This window comes from Chlorocebus sabaeus, chromosome 20 (genome assembly GCF_047675955.1).
Source record: "Chlorocebus sabaeus isolate Y175 chromosome 20, mChlSab1.0.hap1, whole genome shotgun sequence".
Lineage (NCBI taxonomy): Eukaryota > Metazoa > Chordata > Mammalia > Primates > Cercopithecidae > Chlorocebus > Chlorocebus sabaeus.
In genome coordinates this window covers 2,876,973-2,883,160 of record NC_132923.1, presented here as the reverse complement: position 1 = coordinate 2,883,160, position 6,188 = coordinate 2,876,973, and the positions used below count along the sequence as shown (strand labels likewise).

Sequence of the window (6,188 nt, the reverse complement as noted above, 5' to 3'; positions counted from 1 at the left end):
GAAAGTATTCTCTTTTTCTATTGATTGGAATAGTTTCAGAAGGAATAGTACCAGCTTCTCTTTGTATCTCTGGTAGAATTTGGCTGTGAATCCGTCTGGTCCTGGACTTTTTTGGTTGGTAGGCTATTAATTATTGCCTCAATTTCAGAGCCTGTTATTGGTCTATCAGAGATTCAACTTCTTCCTGGTTTAGTCTTGGGAAGGTGTATGTGTCCAGGAATTTATCCATTTCTTCTAGATTTTCTAGTTTATTTGCATAGAAGTGTTTATAGTATTCTCTGATGGTCATTTGTATTTCTGTGGGATCGGTGGTGATATCCCCTTTATCATTTTTTATTACCTCTATTTGATTCTTCTCTCTTTTCTTCTTTTTTAGTCTTGCTAGTGGTCTATCTATGTTGTTGATTTTTTCAAAAAACCAGTTCCTGGATTCATTGATTTTTTTTGAAGGGTTTTTGGTGTCTCTATCTCCTTCAGTTCTGCTCTGATCTTAGTTATTTCTTACCTTCTGCTAGCTTTTGAATGTGTTTGCTCTTGCTTCTCTAGTTCTTTTAATTGTGATGTTAGGGTGTCGATTTTAGATCTTTCCTGCTTTCTCTTGTGGGCATTTAGTGCTATAAATTTCCCTCTACACACTGCTTTACATGTGGGCCAGAGATTCTGGTATGCTGTGTATTTGTTCTCATTGGTTTCAGAGAATGTCTTTATTTCTGCCCTCATTTCATTATTTACCCAGTAGTCATTCAGGAGCAGGTTGTTCAGTTTCCATGTAGTTGAGAGGTTTTGAGTGAGTTTCTTAATCCTGAGTTGTAATTTGATTGCACTGTGATCTGAGACAGGTTGTTGTGATTTCTGTTCTTTTACATTTGCTGAGGAGTGTTTTACTTCCAATTATGTGGTCAATTTTAGAATAAGTGCGATGTGGCACTGAGAAGAATGTATATTCTTTTGATTTGAGGTGGAGAGTTCTGTAGATGTCTATTAGGTCCACTTGGTGCAGAGCTGAGTTCAAGTTCTGGATATCCTTGTTAACTTTCTGTCTGGTTGATCTGTCTAATATTGACAGTGGAGTGTTAAATTCTCCCGCTGTAATTGTATGGGAGTCTAAGTCTCTTTGTAGGTCTCTAAGGACATGCTTTATGAATCTGGGTGCTCCTGTATTGATGCATATATATTTAGGATAGTTAGCTCTTCTTGTTGAATTGATTCTTTACCATTATGTAATGGCCTTCTTTGTCTCTTTTGATCTTCGTTGGTTTAAAATCTGTTTTATCAGAGACTAGGATTGCAACCTGTTTTTTTTTTTTTTTTCCCTTTCCATTTGCTTGGTAAATCTTCCTCCATCCCTTTATTTTGAGCCTATGTGTATCTCTGCACATGAGATGGATCTTTTGAATACAGCACACTGATGGGTCTTGACTCTTATCCAATTTGCCAGTTTGTGTCTTTTAATTGGGGTATTTAGCCCATTTACATTTAAGGTTAATATTATGTGTGAATTTGATCCTGTCATTATGATGTAAGCTGGTTATTTTGCCCGTTAATTGATGCAGTTTCTTCATAGCATCGACAGTCTTGACAACTTGGCATGTTTTTGCAGTGGCTGGTACCAGTTGTTCCTTTCCATGTTTAGTGCTTCCTTCAGGAGCTCTTGTAAGGCAGGCCTGGTGGTGACAAAATCTCTCAGCATTTGCTTGTCTGTAAAGGATTTTATTTCTCCTTCACTTATGAAGCTTAGTTTGGTGGATATGAAATTCTGGGTTGAAAATTCTTTTCTTGAAGACTGTTGAATATTGGCCCCCACTCTCTTCTGGTTTGTATGGTTTCTGCTGAAAGATCTGCTGTAATCTGATGGGCTTCCCTTTGTGGGTAACCCGAACTTCCTCTCTGGCTGCTCCTAACATTTTTTCCTTCATTTCAACCTTTGTGAATCTGACAATTATGTGTCTTGGCTCTTCTTGAGGAGTATCTTTGTGGTGGTCTCTGTATTTCCTGAATTTGAATGTTGGCCTGCCTTGCTAGGTTGGGGAAGTTCTCCTGGATAATATCCTGAAGAGTGTTTTCCAGCTTGATTCCATTCTCCCCGTCACTTTCAGGTACACCAATCAAACTTAGATTTGGTTTTTCACAGAGTCCCATATTTCTTGGAGGCTTTGTTCATTTCTTTTTTTTTTTTTTTTTTTTTGAGACGGAGTGTCGCTCTGTCACCCAGGCTGGAGTGCAGTGGTCAGATCTCAGCTCACTGCAAGCTCCGCCTCCCGGGTTTACGCCATTCTCCTGCCTCAGCCTCCTGAGTAGCTAGGACTACAGGTGCCCGCCACCTCGCCCAGCTAGTTTTTTGTATTTTTTTTTTTTTTTTTTGAGACAGTGTCTCGCTCTGTCGCCCGGGCTGGAGTGCAGTGGCCGGATCTCAGCTCACTGCAAGCTCCGCCTCCCGGGTTCACGCCATTCTCCTGCCTCAGCCTCCCGAGTTGCTGGGACTACAGGCGTCCGCCACCTCGCCCGGCTAGTTTTTTGTATTTTTTAGTAGAGACGGGGTTTCACCGTGTTAGCCAGGATGGTCTTGATCTCCTGACCTCGTGATCCACCCGTCTCGGCCTCCCAAAGTGCTGGGATTACAAGTTTGAGCCACTGCGCCCGGCCTTGTTCATTTCTTTTTACTGTTTTTTCTCTATTGTTGTCTTCTCACTTTATTTCATTAATTTGATCTTCAATCACTGATACCCTTTCTTCCACTTGATCAAATTGGCTACTGAAGCTTGTGCATGCATCATAAAGTTCTCATACCATTGTTTTCAGCTCTATCAGGTCATTTAAGGTCTTCTCTGCACTGTTTATTCTAGTTAGCCATTCGCCTAACCTTTTTTCAAGGTTTTCAGCTTCCTTGCAATGGGTTAGAATATGCTCCCTTAGCTTGGAGAAGTTTGTTATTACCGACCTTCTGAAGCCTGCTTCTGTCAAGTCATCAAAGTCATTCTCCATTCAGCTTTGTTCCATTGCTGGCGAGGAGCTGCGATCCTTTGGAGGAGAAGAGGCACTCTCGTTTTTAGAATTTTCATCTTTTCTGCTCTGGTTTCTCCCCATCTTTGTGGTTTTATCTACCTCTGGTCTTTGACATTTGGTGACCTAAAAATGGGGTTTTGATGTGGATGTCCTTTTTGTTGATGTTGATGCTATTCCTTTCTGTTTTTTAGTTTTCCTTCTAACATTCAGGTCCATCAGCTGCTGGTCTGATGGATTTTGCTGGGGGTCCACTCCAGACCCTGTTTGCCTGGGTATCGCTAGCAGAGGCTGCAGAACAGCAAATATTGCAGAACAGAAAATATTGCTGCCTGATCCTTCCTCTGGAAGCTTTGTCCCAGAGGGGCACCTGTCTGTATGAGGTGCCTGTCAGCCCCTACTAGGAGGTGTCTCCCCGTTAGGCTACACGGGGGTCAGGGACCCACTTGAGGATGCAGTCTGTTCTCAGAGCTCAAACGCTGTGCTGGGAGAATCACTGCTCTCTTCAGAGCTGTCAGACAGGGACATTTAAGTCTGCAGAAGTTTCTGCTGCCTTTTGTTCAGGTATGCCCTGCCTACACAGGTGGAGTCTATAGAGGCAGTAGGCCTTGCTGAGCTGTGTTGGGCTCTGCCCAGTTTGAACTTCCAGGCTACTTTGTTCACCTACTCAAGTCTCAGCAATGGTGGACACCCCTCCCCCTACCAGGCTGCTGCCTTGCAGGTTGATCTCAGACTGCTGCGCTAGCAGTCAGCAAGGATCTGTGGGTATGGGACCTGCTGAGTCAGGCATGGCGGAGAATCTCCTGGTCTGCTGGTTGCTAAGACCATGGGAAAAGCACAGTATTTGGGCGAGAGTGTACCGTTTTTCCAGGTACAGTCTGTCACAGCTTCCCTTAGCTAGGAAAAGGAAATCCCCCAACTCCTTGCACTTCCCTGGTGAGGCAACACCCTGCTCTGCTTTGGCTTGCCCTCCATGGGCTGCACCCACAGTACAACCAGTCCCAATGAGATGAACCAGATACCTCAGTTGGAAATGCAGAAATCTCCTGTCTTCTTTGTCAATCATGCTGGGAGCTGCAGACTGGAGCTGTTCCTACTCAGCCATCTTGGAATGGACTCTAACTTTCTTTAATTTCTTTGAGCAATATTTTATAGTTTTCAGTGCATCAGACTTGCACATCTTTGGCAGGATTTGTCCCCCAGTATTTTACATTTTTTGGTGTCACTGTAAATGGTGTTTTAAATTTAATCTTTTGAGTGTTCATTGCTAGTGTTATGGGTTGAATTGACCCTTCCTTCCAAGAGCTATATTGAAGTCCTAACCCCTGGTACCTGTGACTCTGAGTTTGTTTATAAATAGAAGTCTTTGCAGATGCAATTCATTAAGATGAGGTAATGGTGTAAGACAAGCCCTTAATCCAATATGGTTGGTATCCTTTAAGAAGAGGGAAATTTGGACATAGACACACAGGGAGGGAAGATGATGCAGAGATCCAGAGAGAGAATCCAGCCAAATGACAATGGGGGCAGAGAACGGAGTGATGAATTTACAAACCAAGGAATGCCCTGGATTGTCAGAAAACACCGGGAGCTGGAAGAAGCAAGGAAGGACTCTCCCCTAGTTCCTTCAGAGAAAGCATGGCCCTACCAACACCTTGATGTCAGATTTCTATCCTCCATCACCTTGTTAATGAGTGTTTATCATTCTTAAGTTCTGGTATCATTTCAAGTTCTCTCCTCTAGTTACTTTGAAATATACATAATATTGTTGCTAAGTATAGTCACCCTAGTCTGCTATCAAACATTAGAGCTTATGTCTTCTGTCTAACTATATGTTTGTGCCCATAATCAACCTGTTTTCATCCTTTCCTTCCCCTCCACCCTTTCCAGTCTCTGGTATTATATTTGGAGATTTTCTAGATATCTTTCTATTATTGATATTTACTTTAATACCACTGTAGCCAGGGAATATATTTTATATAATCTGATTCTTTTAAAATTGATCACTACTTACTTTCTGGCTACCTTGGTAAATGTTCCAGTGAAATGTTATTGAAAAAAATTCGGCTGTTGGATGGAATGTTCAATAATCAATTGAGTCAAATTAATTGATACTGTTGGTCAAATCTTTTATATCTTTACGATTTTCTATTTGTTCTATCAATCATTAAGATATGGGTATTGATATTACTGATTATCATTGTGGATTTGTCAATTTATCCTTGTAGTTCTATTGGTTTTTGCTTCATGTATACATGCATACACACACACACACATATATATACACACACACAAACATATATACATAGAGAGAGAGAGAGAGAGAGATAAAGAGAGAGTCCTACTCTGTCACCTAGGCTGGAGTGCAGTGCCACAATCATGGCTTACTGCAGCCTTCACCTCCCCAGGCTCAGGTGATCCTCCCATCTCAGCCTCCCTGGTAGCTGGGACTACAGGTGTGAGCCACCATGCCCAGCTAATTTTTGTATTTGTATTTGTATTTTTTTTTTCTGAAATAGAGTCTCACTCTGTCGCCCAGGCTGGAGTGCAGTGGCATGATCTCGGCTCACCACAACCTCTGCCTACTGGATTCAAGTAATTCTCATGTCTCAGACCCCACCTCCTGAGTAGCTGGGACTACAGGTACACACCACCAAGCCTGTTTAATTTTTGTATTTTTAGTAGAGATGGGATTTCACCATGTTGCCCAGGCTGGTCTTGCACTGCTGGGCTCGAGTGATCAACCCACCTTGGCCTCCCAAAAGTGCTGGGACTATAGGCGTGAGCCACTATGACTAGCCATTTTTTTTTTTTTCAAATTCAATCTTCGTAAAGACTGTCAAAAATTGTCAATGCTGACTATGTTACAAGTCATCACAGTGGGGTATTGGGAAAAGTTTTCAATTAGCAATAGTCGTGCCTCAGATAAACCTCATTGGCTATGATACTTGCCATTGTGCAAAGCTGCTTCATGTACTTTGAATATCTGTTATTGGGTACATAAATGTTTAGAGTTATTATGTCTTCTTGATGAATTGACCTCTTTATCATTATGAAATGATCTTTTTTATCCCTGGCAATATTCTTTGCTCTGAAATCTACATTATTAGTATTAGTATAGCCATTCCAACTTTATTTTGATTAGCATTAGCATGGTACATTTTTTCTATCCCTTTAGCTTTAACTTA

At 41.7% G+C, this 6,188-nt stretch overlaps 1 non-coding gene across 1 annotated transcript; it reads right to left on the bottom strand.

Annotated features, from left to right (window-relative positions):
• Positions 1-5,824: 5,824 nt before the first annotated feature.
• On the bottom strand, positions 5,825-5,966 carry LOC119624518 (U4 spliceosomal RNA). The gene has a single exon (XR_005240686.1). It is a non-coding gene; the product is annotated as a U4 spliceosomal RNA (small nuclear RNA).
• Between the last annotated feature and the right edge of the window lie 222 nt (positions 5,967-6,188).